At 38.4% G+C, this 14,640-nt stretch overlaps 1 protein-coding gene across 5 annotated transcripts in view; it reads left to right on the top strand.

Moving 5' to 3' along the window:
• SUGCT (succinyl-CoA:glutarate-CoA transferase) overlaps nucleotides 1-14,640 on the top strand; it is a 338,149-nt gene that overhangs the window by 157,007 nt on the left and 166,502 nt on the right. The window lies entirely within an intron of this gene.

Raw genomic sequence — 14,640 nt, 5'->3', positions numbered from 1 at the left:
TGAGATTTGTTCTTGCTTAGAAAACCTCTGTCTTTTTATTTATGCTAAATGAAGTAAGTTATAATCTCCTCAAAGCTATTATGTCCCAAATTCCTGTTTCATTTCTAATTTTAGCATTTGTTCAAAATCTCCAAAGAGGTTACAGAAAGTAATAAAAGTATGCATAGGGAGATTGCCGTAGTTGATAATGGCTATCATGTTTTCTCTGTTTAGTGGCTGCATGTTTTAGTTGGTTCAGTTAAACGGTGAAGTTCTCCCCTCTCCCGCTTACTCCCCTGTATTGGAGTCATTGCAGCTGTTCTCAGGAAAGTAAAATACTAAGTATATTTGCTGACCTAACAATGTTTTCTGTTACCAAAGCAAAGGATTTTTCCTAATGGGCGTAGCCTCATACTGACACGTACCCTTCCTAGCAAAGAAGTATTCAACAGATAAACATTTCTTCGCTGCTTCCTTGAACAAACTGATGTACGGGCCTGAGTTTCTCTCTTGGTAGGTAAATACAGCTTAAAAGCAGGTTGTTTTTTTTTCTTTTGTATTCCCTGTCTTAGGCTTTTTTTATAAGACAATTATGCTAAATAGAATTGGGCTAATACAATCATGGAATCATTAGCTTGGAAAAGACCTTTAAGATCATCGAGTCCAACCGTAAACCTAACACTGCCAAGTCCACCACCAAACCATGTCCCTAAGCACCACATCTATACATATCTTTTAAATACCGCCAGCGATGGTGAGTCAACCACTTCCCTGGGCAGCCTGTTCCAATGCTTGACAACCCTTTCGGTGAAGAAATTTTTCCTCACGTCCAAGCTAAACCTCCCCTGGCGCAACTTGGGGCCATCTCCTCTCGTCCTATCGCTAGTTACTTGGGAGAAGAGACCGACACCCACCTCGCTACAACCTCCTTTCAGGTAGTTGTAGAGAGCGATGAGGTCTCCCCTCAGCCTCCTTTTCTGCAGGCTAAACAACCCCAGTTCCCTCAGCCACTCCTCATAAGACTTGCTCTCCAGACCCCTCACCAGCTTCGTTGCCCTTCTCTGGGCACGCTCCAGCACCTCAACGTCCTTCTTGTAGTGAGGGGCCCAAAACCGAACACAGTATTTGAGGTGCGGCCTCACCAGTGCTGAGTACAGGAGTCGTGCCTGCTGCTCTGTGTGGTTACTTAGTAAAACATCATATTTGCCTGAAGTTCTGAAAGATTCTAAATGCATGTAAAATACATTGCGTATTATACTTTTTTGGTGAATCATTCACTAGAAGTGTAGTTCTGGAACGCATAAAATTACTTGTAATTTGTATGAAATTCACTAACCAACTAGTTTTAAATTGTCAAAATTTTAAATGTGAACAAAATAGTAAGGAGATGATGAAGCATTTTCTTTAGATATAGTGTGTCCTGGATCAGAATAGAGATCTGAAGAAATGTTTCCCTCCATGCAGAAGGATGATCACTGGGGTAAATATTATTATGTTACTCTATTAGGATTTTGATAATATTAAGATGGGATTTTTTTCCCCATGAAGAGGAATGCTATCGGTACTGAGGTTAAATTAATCAGTCATCCATTGCTCTGATCTAATGAGCTGCCTACCAAACAGCTGAAAACTGCAAGATACCCACCAGCTACTTTGGACAAGCAGAGGAGGGAGGGGATCTATGAAAGGAGTCTAGAATCATAGAATCATAGAATCATTGAGGTTGGAAAAGACCTCTAAGATCATCGAGTCCAACCGTCGACCCAACACCACCATGTCCACTAAACCATGTCCCTAAGTGCCTCATCTACACGTCTTTTAAATACCTCCAGGGATGGGGACTCAACCACTTCCCTGGGCAGCCTGGTCCAATGTTTCACCACTCTTTCACTAAAGAAATTTTTCCTCATGTCCAATCTAAACCTCCCCTGGTGCAACTTGAGGCCATCTCCTCTCGTCCTATCACTAGTTACTTGGGAGAAGAGACCGACACCCACCTCGCTACAACCTCCTTTCAGGTAGTTGTAGAGAGCGATGAGGTCTCCCCTCAGCCTCCTTTTCTGCAGGCTAAACAACCCCAGTTCCCTCAGCCACTCCTCATAAGACTTGTTCTCCAGACCCCTCACCAGCCTCGTTGCCCTTCTCTGGACACGCTCCAGCACCTCAACGTCCTTCTTGTAGTGAGGTGGTTCTAGAATTCACCTTCTAGAAGTGGTTCACAGCAGGGATATATAAATGGTTGTCTTTGGTTCAGTTAGAATGTCTCGTGCAGTCCAAACAAGATCTTTTCTTCTTCATACTGAGGAGAAAAAGGTTTCTTCCCCCCTCTCCCCATCCTGTAATTCTACTTGGTCTAATTTTTGATCTGTGATCGTCTAGCAATTATTCACATAGCTCTGGTGTTTAGAAACTTTAGAAGTAACTTCATGCCAAATATAAAGTTCACCTTTTTAATAAAATCTTGCTCACTTATTGCTCCAAATATATTCATGAGCATTCTGACTTTCCATACTCTTTGGAAGATTTATGCCAAAGCTCTAGTTTTTTTGATAAAATATTACTTATAAAACACGAATTTTTAATAAAAATTCATCTTTCAGATGGAAAGCCTGACTTCGTAATCCAGCTTTCTATATTGTGGAAGTAATGCATGCTTTTGAAACAGGTGCAATTACTTGGGTTTTTTGCAGCTGACTTGAAGTCAGTTAAATATTACACATTTAAAAATGCTTCCCTATTTTTTAAATTGGTGCTGTTTTATACTGTGCCATATATCAAGATAAGTCTAGTGGTGAGTAACAGCAGAAGGCAGGATAGGAAAACTATTATTTCATTTATATTCGTATTTAGGCAGAAGGTTCTTTATATATAGGCTGAAGTTGGTCGTCTTGAGTAAGTCGATGACTTGAAGTTTCAGCAGTGCGGCTAACTTCATGGCTTTGCACACAGTAGCAAGAGCTGTCTGTCGATTTGTGTGTTTCCTTGCTTCCAAGCACCTGAGAAACAGAAGTTTCTGCAAGGAGTGTTTTATGAGCAGTTTAGCATGGCAGGGCTTTGGAATGTGTTGTTTCTAAGTAGGTAACTGCCAAGACAGAGATAACTACAATAGAAACAATTTATATATGCTTTTTTCAGAGCGAGATGGGATCTCCACCTGCTTGCACTTATTTTGGACTTCTAAACTCAAACGGCTCCAGGGACTTGAATCTGAAAGGTGCTGAGCATTTCTGACCCCAGTCCATCAACCAGCATGCTTCTCGTGCAATGTTGCATTCACAGCAGTGTGATTACTCATGCTTTTTTAATTTCATACTAGTGTACACTTTACAATGTTTAATAATTTCAATTTCATTATCGAATTTCATATATTCTTCCTCCTGTAAAGGGTTTTCTTTTCATATTTTTGTTTCTGTTGTAACTGCCTGCCTCAAATGGTTTGTCCGTATTCTGCGTGGATGAAAAGCTAGATGGTATTGCTGGTTTGCATTTTTTTCAAAATTGTTTGCTATGGTGTTCATCCATATATGCCTAGTCTTTCTTTCCCTCTGCTGGAAATACCGTCTGTTCCTATTCCTGCTTTTTGCCATGCAAATTCTTTGGGCTTTTTTTTTATTTTTTGGCAGGGGAATCATTGTGATTTTAATATCTAGATGCATTCACTCAGTTCTCCAGTGTGATGGCTGATACACTGTCTTTTTGTCTAGTGTATTTTGTTGAGATTTTTTAAAAATTCTTTGGATCAGGGAGTATGCTTCCTCCATTCATTTACATGCCACGTTTCTCTGTAGCACTGAATACCTAGGAACAATACCAGCAATGTCAATTAAAAGATAGGCATCAATGCAAAAAACCATAAATGCCACTATGATATAGTGTAAGTTCTAGCCGTTATACTATGCTGACTACCACAAAATTATTTGTCCAATTCAGTGAATTTACATATTTTTATTAATTGGAACTTCATTTATTTCATGCAGTGTTGCATGGAACATACAATACAGTTTGTGAGTTCAGCCTTTGTATACCCAATGGTATGTACAATACAGTCTATTTCCCTGGGGTCCGGACTGGGGCCGATACTGTTTAAACTCATTAATGGCTCGAAGAGTGGGACTGAATGAACCTCAGCAAATTTGCAGGTGACACCAAACTGGGGAGAGTAGTTGATATGCTGGAGGGTAGGACTGCCATTCAGAAGGACCTTCACAGGTTGGACAAATGGGCTAGCAAGAACCTCCTGAAGTCCAAGAAAAGCGAATGTGAAGTCCTGCACCTGAGATAGAATAGCCCTATGCAGCAGGACAGCTTAGGGGTTGACTGGATAGAAAGCAGCTTCACAGATAAAGACCAAAAGGTCTTCATGGACATCAAGTTGAACGTGAGTCAGCAGTGTGCCCTTGTGAGAAATACTAATTCCATGTTGCACTAAATTGGTAAAATCATTGCACCAGAAGTGCATGTTGACAGGATAAGAGGCAATGGACACAAGTTGCAGCAAGGGAAATTCTGATTAGATATAAGGAAGAAAAATTTCGCAGTAGAGTTTGTTAGGCTTTGGATCAGAGATGCTGTGAAATCTTCATCCTTAGAGACAGTCAATATGTGACTGAACAAGACCCTGAACAGCCTCATCTGACTTTAAAGTTGGCCTTGCTTTATGAGGGATTTGGACCAGAAGACTAACAGAGGTCCTGGATGATCTAAATTACTCCGACTATGTATTTAAAGTACAATTGCATTAGTTGTTTCAAAGGATGCAAGTGGTGGCACCTGACTAGGCATGCAAGCTAAATTGTATGACTATGCAAACATCTCCTAATAGAGGTTTGTCAGGAGTGCAGGCAACAGTTGAAACTGAAAAGGTAGGCGATTATAAATATTTCAGTAGTTTAGAGGCATGTTCAAGCTGAAATTTCAGCAGATCTGTTTTTATTTATTTATTTTTGCTGCTATCATTCCTGCCTATTTCTACAGTGGATGACTTTTTTTACATTAAGAAATTGGATCGGGTTGCCAGCACCTGCAGAATAAGGACAAAGAGAGATTTCCCTGTCTAAAAGACATGTTTTTGAATAACTTTTTCTAGTCTGAAGAAAAAAAGAAAGGAAAGGGGGGAGGTGATTTTTAGGGTCCGCTGTATAAAAAAAAAAAAAGTTAAAGAAAAAAAAAGGTGCATAAACCAGACGGTTTTATTTAAAGCATCCAAAGCTGATAAGGGAAAAAAATGGGGATACAACACAGGCTGCAAAATGCAGTTCTCATGATTTAAATCTGGAAGGTTGTACAGTACATCTGTTTAACATCTTGCAGTTTCAAGAACTCTGCCTTGAAAACGTTCTGTCACAGTGACACATGAAATAAAAGGTTATGTTACGACTTTCAGATGCAGACCTGTAAAAGGTTTATCTAATAGCATACCATCTTTTATTAACCCATTGCTGCTGCTCACCTATAACTCTCTTTTGCAAGCAGTTTTGGGAGAGATTCTACTGTGTAATAAAAAGAAATGTCAACTCAGACTGCAAAAATAATTCTGTAATGGCATTAAATTACTTATTTGCCATATGTAAATGGAAAATTTACATATTTGTATACCTCCTCATCTGTTTTCTCTATTGCTCTTATATGTTTTTCAGCTATATAATTTTTTTCTTTGATTAAAGAAATGGAGTGGGTTATTCTGTTTCTGACATAAACTTTGAGAACAATTAGAGTGGCACAGAATAATTTGAACAGTTTCAAGATTTATGATACCATAAGGGATAACATACTAGAATGCCTTAAAGATGGTATTCTTGATTCAGAGGTCTGAGTTTAAGGCTATGAAGTTAAAAGAAGTAAGGGTGTAACGGTTGCCTTCTCATTAGTATTTACTACTTCTGCGTCTCAGAATTTGGAAAAATTATCAACCTTTGCTCATAGGACCAAGCTATAGTATAAAAGTTATGTTGTCAAAATCTTCTTGACAGAGCTGTGCTAGGAAATGTTTATCAGGCTAGGCTGAAGTTTGCTTAGTTATAGAAAATGTGGTTAGTGCAAGAGTGGTTCTTCAGGGTCCTACACAGCAATTACCTAGGAGCCTAGTGCAAAATACAGGGTGTGCTATGATCCATTTACTGGAGAATTTCCTTTAAGCTCTTAAAATAGAATTTGGGGCAAACTGCTCTGGCTTGCCTGCCCCTGAGATGTTAGTACCAATATTGCTCATTGAGTCAAAGACAAATGAGAGGCTTTATCTACTGCCCAGAGATGCTTCATACCTTGCCAGATCAGGTTGTGCAAACTTTCATCCAAACTTAATAGTTAAAGTCTGGTGGTTCCAGAATTAGAGAGTCTGGAGCCTGATTGTAATGCTTGAAACTTCCATGGTTTTTCGGAGTGACTTTGGTTAAGTTATTCAGCTAGGTAGTGCTGTGGTTTCCATATTTACAAACTGTTTACCTTGCTGAAACATGCTTTATTCGTTGTCTGCAAAGTACTTAGAGATCCTTGATTGAAATTTCAATGAGTGCTGCTGTTTAATATGCTGAAGTGTGATTTGTTGGGTTTCTTCTTGGGATCACAGATGCTCACCAAGAAACAATGGTAATTTCTTTACCTCAAGGAGCTGATGCCACGCATAGAGCAGACACATCACAACAGTGAGCTCTGCTGTATGACCTACAGTGAGTGGGTGTGTGAAAGAGAGAGAGATAGCATTTCCTTCATAGACATACACACCCTCTGACCCAGACTAGAGAAGAATCTGCTTTGCAGAAGGTTTGCTTCAAGGGATTTTCCACATGTATTTTATTATGTTAAAGCTGATAGTGGTGACAAGTTGCACACTAAGTAACTGTTTCTTCAAAAATGTGCTGTTTATATTCTGTTTAGGAAAAGTGATATAATACTGGGTTTCTCAGATAAACAAAGTCATTTGGTTATAGAATATGTTACTATTGCATATGATCCTTGCTCTCATCTGCCCCATACCTACTCATACTCTGGCTTTATCTGATGATTACCTGCATGTTTAGGGACAAATGTATTCATATTCACTAAGTTAGTAGCCAGTGGTTTCCACCAGGGAAATAAGTTTAGTATGCTGTTAGTAATTTGGTTTCTAAAGTATCAGCGAGGTCCTCAACATAAGAGTCAGTGAAACATGTGGTCCTAATCATTCCCTTAAAAAGGAGACATGGTCTATTTTCCATTAGGAATGGTGCTTACAGCAAATGAGTAAATACAGAGTGAAATTTACACATGTATTATAACTTTAGTGTGTGCGCGTATGCATTCAAACATGCATGTACATGTGTATGCTTAGGCATACTCCCAGTGAGTGTAACATGATGACTGCTGTAACACAGCCAGGCTTAGAGAACAAGCTGGTTGGTAGAAAAATTGGAAAATGCAGCTGTTTTCAAGTTTGTTGTTTTTTTCCCCCACCAGCCAGTGAAGTTCAAAACTTGTATTTGCTTTATGTAATTGGCATAGAGGAGCTACAGTAAAATTTCTTGTAGAGGTGTTGGGATTTTAATGTAGCTCTTACTCAGAACAGAGTTCATAATGGCAGAAATGCAGCCCCCAGCCCTCACAAAGTGCTGTGCCAGTATACAGAATCAGAGACCAGCCGCGGCTGGACTGGTCACATAGAGCATGGCATTGGAGAATGGACGTAGAGAGAGCTGTCCTACTTTGTAGGACCCCGCTGAATCAGGAGGGCACCGAAGGGCTTTTTGTTGGTGCCTTATCCTCTTCCCTCTTAGAAGAATTGGCATAAGAGGATATATTGGCTGGCAGAAATTCAGTTCGGTTTCTCCCTTGCCTTCTGGCAGCCTTCCCACTGCTGTGTGTGGAGCCTTCTGGTGGCAGAGCAGCAAAGCAGAGCCCTGTTCTCCATTCCTCACTGTTAGGTTCCCGTTGGGCATTGGAGCAGGGGCCTGGGTATTATTTCCACTTTCTCTGATTTTAGCTGATTTTGTCATACTTGCCACTCTAGCATTCACAAGATAAAAACAAGGGGAGAAAGCAGTGCTTGGTTCTGCCTTGAGCACATTTTATGTAGGCCAGGTGTGAAGCAGCATGTAAACTACAACTTTTCTAGAGAAGTATTCTTGCTCAACTTTTTCAGCTGAATTTGCTTCTGAGGTAGCCTGTTCAAAGCTGACTAATTGAAAATATTCCTGTTCTTCTGATGCTGTCATGAGCAGAATCTAACTTACAGGTATGGATATAGATTGATATAACAAAATGCCTGTGAAAGGACACAGGGCTCCTTCATTGTCTTCTAGCCGTGGTAATGTCTGTATTGTTACATCTTTAATCACTCTTGGGCATTTTTTTGTCTTAATCTGTATAGACCACTACATACAATCTCACTAATTGCTAACCAGAAACTTCCTGAGTAGTATATTTACAAGACAAGAATTCACACTGATGAATGCTAAAGCTGCTTCATATTTGACTATCAGTAAATCTATGAGCTGGATTTACTTATAGTTTAGTTTATTATTATTGTATGCTGTTTTTTCTGTGATTGGAAAAAACAGATAGGAACCAGACCTGTGGTTTTGGTTGTTTTTTTTTTTTAAATGTATATTAATTAAAATTAACTTATGATTTCCAGGAAGAGGTCAATTTTCCAGGTACCAGTGTGAATTTTTGTCTTCCTCTTCTCTCTTGTGAGCTTTCTACTTCAGATTTAATAGCATGCTATGGAATAGCATCTTTGGAATGGCCAGGTCCAAGGCTGCAATATCAAAATTCTTTAGGGGCCACTGCTTATGTTGTGACTCTTTCCTCCCTGCCCCCCCGCCCCCCCAAATGGGGTTTAATGGCACAGATACCAATCCATGTAATGGGCCTTGTTTTGCTGTGGCCTTTTCCTTTCCCTCACAAGTACTATATTTCTCCTGAAGGGTAACTCAAACATTTTTTCAAGTTGAACTTGGTCCTCACGAAGCTTCATCGCTGCAGTGTAGTGTAATTTAGATGTGAAAATTGTTGCTTTTATGACACGTCTTTACGTAGGTGGCATATATAATACAGTCCCATAGCTGGGGACTCAATATATACCCACCCTTTATTATTTGTGTTTCAGCTTGAGAAAGCAATTGTAACGCATATCAGTTCCTATCTTTAATCTAACAAATCATACAGCCACCATACACCCTGGTCAGGTACCGTCGTTGCCTTACCTAGTTTAAAGATAGGATATGTTTAGCTGTCCTACAGCTGCACTGCAAGCTTCGCTGTGGACATGCATTCCCTGTGTCACGTTTCAGAGGCTGAAGTCATCGTTACCTTGAGGTTCTCCAATTTCTATTGCATTTATGTAGAGTCCTGCATCTGGCACTTTTGGCACTAGAGTTATACAGGTTTTCCTGCAGATTGTCAAGATAAATCTCTCCCTTTTCCTCTGACACTTGCTGTATTGTCATCGCTGATCCCCAGTCTTGTGTGTTATTCATGGTCTTGTTTTTAGATGAGGAAGGACATTAATTCTCAAAAATAAATGTGTTCTTATAAGCTTCACTCAAGTCAACATTTCCCGTTCAAGAAAACTGCTCGGGCATGTCCATAACTTTGACAGGACTTTCAGCATGTACTTAAAATACTTAAATGCTTAACTGGACAGGGATGGACTGAATCTTTCCTGAATCAAAGCCATAATTTTTGATGTGTCATTTACATGACCTATTGCAGAATCTGCTTTGACAGATGGATCTAGGTAATGTGAAAGTCATAGAAAGGCGTCTCTGTGGGGAAGCTGGGTATTTCTTTTTATATTTAATTTTTTTTCCCTGTGTTCATCCTGGGAATAGCATTTACCACTGCATACTTTTTTTATATATGTATATATACATATGCACGCGCATGTGTATAACATTTGTATAAATATGTGTGTATATATATAAATAAAAGTAGATTCCTCTACTTGTCTGTTGTTATTAGAACTTTAGCTGTGCTGCAACAGAAAATTTATTTTCCCTTTACTGTTTAGTGTGAGAATGTACATTGTGCTAATGAACCCTGAATGATCTGTTTAAAACAAATTTGTATTGCCTCATCTTTCCAGAAAGAGTAAGATTTAATGTGGAAGCCATACATGTTCTCCTTCATGGCTGCACATTGCCACTAGTGTTTCGTTTGCAAGTATCTGTCCTAGGTTACAGTTATCTGTCTCTGGGCAAACCGGAGAAGAGGATTAACAAGAAGTTAAGGTATGCAAGAGGAGATGTGAACTGCTATCAGTCCTAGATGCATGGTAGAAATACCTCTTTGTATAGATTTGTCCCTGAATTTTAGGAGATTCAGGTTGTAGGTAGTCTGTGGAAGAGCCATGTATTTTGCAGATTTCATCTGCATCGAAATATCCACTATGAGTTAAGTTAGTTCAAAGGCATCTGAAAGAGGCCGAGCACCTGATTTTCAGAGATGAGATTTACAGGAAAAGGTGGTAGTTTTATTAGACCAACTGATAAAGTTAGTTTGAGGAAACTTTAAGGAAAATGCATCCTCAGTCCCTGCTGAAATCAATAGAAGCTGGCAGTGTTCTGTTTCTGAAAATCAGACAGTCTTTTTGCAGGTTGAGAGACACACACATTCAGAGAAAAGATGCTTTAGGGCAAATGCTTCCCAGTCTAAGGCCTGTGGGCAACATGTTGCCCTTAAGATCCTTGCTCTTGGTAAAAAAAAAAAAAAAAAAAAAAAAAAAAAAGAAAAATGAGAGAAATGCTTATGGTAAAGTATATTATTCTTGTAGTAGGATGCTTTTTACCCAGTTCCAAAAAGGTGCAGTTCCGTCCATATTTCATTTTTCTGCTTTTGATATGCAGACAATAACCAATATTTCAATTTACTTTGCCTAGTTGATATTCAGATTACACTTACTAAAGAGCATCAAAATAGGAGAGAGATCTTTCATGTTGATCAGTGCCATTGGATAACACTTACTACATGGGAAGTGCGGCAATCCCAGTTGGTGGTGAGAGCAGAACGGGTGGGTTGTACCCAGCGGCTGGCTTTCCCCTCTGAGGGCTTTGACACAGATTGTTTTCTGTTCTGCCCTGAGTCAATGTGCCCAGGTGTTCTTTTTTGAGTGTGTGGAAAAGGTGAGGTAATGTACCTTACTCACTGACAAAAAAGTTATTAAGTTTGCATCACATTTACTGTGGCCAAGACCACGAAAGGAGACTAATTGAGGAGCATCTGATGTGCAATAACTCATCATCAGTTGATTTCAGTATGTCAGTGTGCAGTATTTTTTTTTTTTCAAGTACTGGCTATGCAATTCATATAACCTCCCAACAGAGAGAATTTAGGAAGGCCATCGTTTTTCAAAAAGCAGTCATGAGATCTATCTGTGACTTTCTATCTGCCTATGACTTTGTATCTAGAATGGTATACACAAAGGAAGGTCACAAAAAGGAAGGAAAATTACTTTGTACTGCAAATCTTAAATTTAAGAACACCTTTTTCTTGGTCATGGTTGTGAACCCAAAAACCAAATTTCCAAAACTTCTAATATGAAGTTGTATCTAGAAGCTATAGATATTGCTAAGTAACCAAAAATATGGGCGGTTAGTGTAGAAAATTTCAAAGACAAAGTTGAAAGTACATAATGTAGTACTTTTTTCTCTGTTATCAAATGTTTATTCATGATTTCCCACTTTACGCATAGGTGTTGTGACACCTATGTTTGATATAAGCGTATACTTTAAAATGAAATAATCATCTCTCTAATATAATTTATCCGTTCCCTAGCACTTTTTATCTGTACATCTCAAAGCTCTTTGGTAAAGAGGTAAGTGTCAGTATCCCCATGTAACTTATGAGGAAATGGAAGCACTGGGGCGCTAGACTGGCTTTACATCAGGCATGTGGTTGTCGGGACAAGAAATGGGATCTCCTGTGTTACAGCAGAATATTGCTTAAATTTTTTTGCACTTCAGGATTCCAAGAAGGTACAGGATATTTCAAAATCTTGTTTGGTGGGGGGTTTTTTTGTTTGTTTTGGTTTGGTTTTTGTCTGCAAACTGGCCAGTTTTTAAACGAGCAGGTTCAAACTGCTGTGAGCTGAAGTTTTGCCAAGTATCACTGATTTTGATTGTTCATGTAGTAAAACATGGTGTTTTCAATTTGGGTTTTACCACTTATTTTCAAGTTTTCTTGCATGTGAAGCTTGAAGCAAAACAAGAGAGTATGAAAAAACTGGCAGAAAGAGTGATTGGGGAATAAAAATACCCAAGCCTCACTCAACTTTATAGTATACCTTTCTATTGGATAAAGAAAGTGCAAGCAGTATGCAAGTGAATCAAAACTATTCAGCAGAGAATTCTGTGTTCTCAGTTCATGTCATGAAGGAAATGAAGAGAGAGAGCGTGTTACGACAACTCTGTCAGGCAGTGACTGATTTTTAACGGTTTTTACATTTTATTTTATTCTTTTACAGTATTTGAATTGAGACTTTCAAATCTACTTTCCTATGAAAATCAGTTTCCCAAAGAGTTGGCTTGACTGTCTAACACTGGACTGAAACGAGAAACCTGTGCTTGGCTTTTGGCTAATACATCACATAGTGCTGAGATGACGCTCCTGTCCAGCTGGAAATATTCAGTTCATTGTTCATCCATCGTGATCAGGATGTGTCATGGGGGTTGCCCTGTTTGTTCTGTTTTTTTCTTTCCTTTTGCCTGCATGGTCAAATAGTTTTAAGTGCATAAATGATAACTGGGGCTTTATCCTAATACATACGTCTGTGCAATGTTTTTATCAGTAACACTCTTTTACGGGGAGGAGAGGAGAATGTACGTCATTCTGAATCATAGTCTAGCTTCCACTGGGTTTGCGTCTTGCTCCCTTTTCTTCTCCAGGCTATCGCATTTTTTTCCTTTCTTCAGGGGTTTGATTGCCGTATTTGTTTTCCAGCTTAGCAATACAGACAGATTATTGCTGCATGCTATTTAGGGGACTGTGGTATCTGATGGATTAAGCATAAATCTGTCTGGGAATATTGTGGGTTCTGATTTGGTTCTGAGGGTGATGTACTGTTTGGCATTAGGAAAATCACTTAACAGTGCACCTCAAAAGGTAAAAAGGTGTGTTAGTTAAAATAAGAAAGAACATATTAATTTATGATGAGATGCTAATTGAAGATGTGGCAGTTTATAGCTTTTTATGTTTTGGGGTGGGAGAAAATGTAAGATAAACGCTAAGCATGATTCTAGAGTTAGCTCATATCATTAACATGGTACCATTGGTAAAAGCTTCTTAGTCTTCACTGTAATTTTTCCATGCGTTAACTGCCATTCATGAGCAATTGGAACATAACAATATTATTCTTTATGAAGATATGAACTTCTGTGAAATACGGTTTTCCCATCATAAAACAGGTACAGTACTTCATAACTTAGTTATGTTTTTAGAATTTATACTTACATATTTATTTGTGTGTATATGTAATACTTATATATAATGCTATACACAAAATTTGTGGCAGAGAAAAAAAAGATATGAATTTCTTGATGTGAAGGCCTCTTAAATTCACTGGAGAGGGGATTGGTTGGTGGATTTTTTTTTTTTTTTTACCGAATAACTATGTCTCATTCTCTATTACTTTTTTCATTTTCATGAAGCACACGTGTTTTTAAGAAGTATGAAAATTATTACTTTTATGCAAAAGCAGGATAGATCAGAGAGCAGGCAACGAACTTACATAATTTGGTTCCCAAATTTATTTCCTCTGCTAAGTTTTGATGAAAAAAGGAAAATTTACAACCAAAGTAAATGAGTGATTTCCCCTACAATGGAAACATTGATACTGACTTCTGGAGGGTACTCTGAGATATTGGTATTAACAGTTTGAGTAATGTCCTGCATGTGTTTACTAGTTGGGTAATACCAAAGGAAGGAAGCAGTGCACAGTTACATACTGAATAAGAAAATAGAAGAAAAAAAAAAGCTGTGCAAATTATAAATGTGTGGCCTGTGCCAAATTTATGTGAGATGAGTTTAAATGTATAATTGATCGCTAGCATAGATTTATAACTTAGTTGCCAAACTTTGTATAGAATTAGTATGTTAGCAAAAGTGTAATTGATTAAATACTTCTAGCAGTCTGTAGATGTAGGACACAAGAAAACTTCAGTGGTAATCTTTTTGACCTCTTACTTTACTAATTCTAATATGCTTTAAACCTTTAGGCTGAGAGTTGATGCATTTTCCTTGTGCTTTTGAAAGAAGAGATTAATATACTGCTCTGGTGCACTTAATTAGTAGCAAAATGGCTTTTGTTATGCTTTGTAATATTACATAGCAATCCAACTGAAAGAGGAGGAAAATTGTGGGTAAACATGAATAAATAAGGAAGTGATTAGATTATATGAAAATTGTTTAGATTCTGATGGAAGTTTCTGTAGTCTGCTAATGGCAGTAAGTACGGTTTAATTACTAATGCCAAAAAAGGAGGCTGAACATGGAAGGGAGGGAATTTTTCTACTTGTTACCACTTACGATTTTCTAAAAGCTATCCATATGGGTCCGCTTGGTCTGGACTTACAGGCAGGTTGGTCTCTAGCCAGATGCTCCATCTCCTTGAGCTCACACCTCTCTATAGAGCTCTAATGTTCCCCTGAAGAGTACTTTTTTTTTTTTTTAACCTCTCTAATTTAGATTTGG

This window comes from Aptenodytes patagonicus, chromosome 2 (assembly GCF_965638725.1).
Source record: "Aptenodytes patagonicus chromosome 2, bAptPat1.pri.cur, whole genome shotgun sequence".
NCBI lineage: Eukaryota > Metazoa > Chordata > Aves > Sphenisciformes > Spheniscidae > Aptenodytes > Aptenodytes patagonicus.
The sequence above is the reverse complement of the archived record's forward strand: the minus strand, read 5'-3'. Positions and strand labels throughout refer to the sequence as shown.